This window comes from Fukomys damarensis, unplaced genomic scaffold, assembly GCF_012274545.1.
Source record: "Fukomys damarensis isolate Sample0158 unplaced genomic scaffold, DMR_v1.0_HiC HiC_scaffold_37, whole genome shotgun sequence".
Taxonomy (NCBI): domain Eukaryota; kingdom Metazoa; phylum Chordata; class Mammalia; order Rodentia; family Bathyergidae; genus Fukomys; species Fukomys damarensis.
The window spans coordinates 9,190,999-9,193,498 of record NW_022900949.1 but is presented as its reverse complement, the minus strand read 5'-3'; the positions used below and the strand labels follow the sequence as shown (position 1 = coordinate 9,193,498).

The 2,500-nt window shown below is 50.5% G+C and overlaps 1 long non-coding RNA gene across 2 annotated transcripts in view; it reads right to left on the bottom strand.

Annotated features, from left to right (window-relative positions):
- The window catches only part of LOC104869559, a 3,669-nt gene extending 2,287 nt beyond the window's left edge, over positions 1 to 1,382 (bottom strand). For both annotated transcript variants that reach the window (XR_782357.2, XR_782356.1), the window contains exons 1-2: positions 1,308 to 1,382; positions 967 to 1,079 (exon numbers count right to left, since the gene is read on the bottom strand). This is a non-coding gene — a long non-coding RNA (uncharacterized LOC104869559). The remainder of the gene's footprint in view (positions 1 to 966; positions 1,080 to 1,307) is intronic.
- Positions 1,383 to 2,500: the final 1,118 nt, after the last annotated feature.

Here is a 2,500-nt window from a genome sequence, read left to right as displayed (position 1 = left end):
TTGATCCCAGGCTGCTGGCTGTGGACTACACGGATTCCAAGGATACAAAGAGGCTAAAAATCAAATGCATTGGATTGAGATTCAAGGTATCATGTGTAATACAGCAATTTGAGCTTTTAAATGTCACTGAACATTTTTCAAGCACAGCAATCCCAGCTCTGGGGAGGTCTCAGTAAAAGTGAGTAAGGCTGTCAGATGAGGTGGCGAACATCCGTGACCCCAGTCCTCTGGGAGGCTGAGGCAGGAGGATCACAAGATGGAGTCCAGCCTGGGCAATTTAGCAATTTAGCAAGACTCTGGCTCAAAATAAAAAATAAGCCGGGCACGGTGGTGCACACCTGTGATCCCAGCACTTGGGATGCTGAGGCAGGAGGATGCCTTGAGTTCAAGGCCAGCCTGAACTACGTACTGAGACCCTGTCTCCAAAAAAAAAAAAAAAAAAAAAAAGTTTTTAAAAAAGGGCTGGGCTGGGTGTGTAGCTCAGTGAAAGGACCTAGGTTCTATCGCCATTCTAAAAAAAAAGAAAAAGCATGACGTCTGAATTTAGAACCAGACACCTCTCAGGATTTGAATCCTGGTCACCACTCTCTGAGCAGTGTGGCCTAAGACCAGTAGCTGACTCCTCCGGGATTGCATTTTCACTTGTAGAAAATGAGACTAACAGATCAATCGCTTCTCAAGGTTGCAATGGGGGAGTGCACGCGTTAATATTTATCGTGAAGCACTTTAGAAGTGGAGAGGTCAAACAACTTTTGAAAATTCAACTTTTCAAAGGATTCGCCCAAGGCTACCAGCAGGGGGCACCAGAGAGCCACGCCTGTGCTTGGCCGCGGAGCCTTTGTTAACGGTTGAGCATTTATGGAGCGCCAGTTGTATCCCGAGCGCTGCGCTGAGGATTTGTGGATCTAAGGGGAACTCTCGTGGTTTCTGTCCTAGATTTGCAAAGCCACCCCGTCCAAACTTTACCGCTGGTCCCTGAAGCCCGCAGAGCGTCCACTGCCGCTCCCTCTCCTCTTCCCTCCAGGGGGCGCCTCCAAGCCTCGGAAACTGGGGTCACACTGAGGACGAAATTTTCCTCTCTGTAAAATGGGGATTAGGGGAGAATGCGCCACCCAGAATTATTGTGCAGGTCAAAATTAATGAAAGCGAACTAATATGAATTCGTGGGCATCTCTCCTATAGACTTGAGCGTCAATAAGCATGTATTAAGCCCCTACTGTGTGCTCTTGCATGCCTAGGGGGACAACTATTCCCTCATCACGCCCCCCAGGGCTACGCCCCTCCCCAACCTCCTCTCCCCACCCCACCCAGGCAGTTTCCGGTCTCTCCATTCAGCTCCGCCTACTCTCCACCCGCTCTTTCCAGAGCCGAATGGGAGCGAGGTGGAAGGGGGCTTATCTACATATTCATGATGTCATTAACCAATCCACAGCTGGAACTCAGGTTTGGTTCAGAGCCTAGGTGACTGTGACGTCACAGCGACGCCTCCTGTGATCCTTAAAGACGCAGTCACCTCTCCCAGAGAAGGAAGGCTGCAAGCCCATCTCTTGTTTCGCTTTGGGGTTTAAAGTGTGCTCGGGTCCAGGACCCAGGGGCTCGGGTGTGAGACGGCAGTGCGCGGAGGGCGCACTGGGGACCGATCAAACCGCAGGCCCCCGCCCAGCCTGTGGTGACGCGGGCTTTTTGTTCCCTCCTCTCCCTCCAGGTGGTCTAGCCCCGTCACAGCCCACCTGCACCTGTCCCCTCGCCTCTGCCCTGTCCCGGGACTCTCTCCGTCACAACAAAATCTGCGGAGACACCATTGGATCTGTGTACGGGCAATTTAAACCCGGTGAGATGGGAGAGGCGAGTCGCGCGCTCCGTAGGGTGCTTTACAGGGGCAAGTGTCATGTGAGTAGTAGGACTTCAGAGGGTGTCGGTGCTGGCCCAGGGTCAGCAGAGGACGTTGCTGCTGGTGACAGGGAGACCGTGGGCCCAGGTCCAGCCTGGTGGCCCAAAGAAGCCAACTGTGAAGGCTCACACCTGTCATCTCACTCAGGAAGCTGAGGCAGGAAGATCGCGAGTTGGAGCCCAGCCTGGGTAATTTAGTGGGACCCTGCCTCAAAACACGAAAAGGGCTGGAGTTGTAGCTCAGTGTGGCAGCGGCCCGCGGTTCGATCTCAACAAATGCAAAAAAAAAGAGTTTTTAAAAATGTATTGTATTTTATTTAGTCAGTGTTTGCAGTACGTCATGACGCCCTTCGTCCTGGGCGGTTGGTACACGGACATAACACATCTGAGCTCTTTTACTCCCCTTTGCAAAAGATCTATCTCCCTCGTTCCTATATCTACCTTTTATTTTGCTCTTCATTTACACTCTAGGTTTCCTATATAAGAGAAACGATGTGACATTGAAGCTTGTGTGTCTGGTTATTTCACTTAACATTATGGTTTCAAGGTGAATCCATTTTCTTTCTCTTTCTTTTCTTTCTTTTTTCTTTTTTTTTTTTTTTTTTTTTTT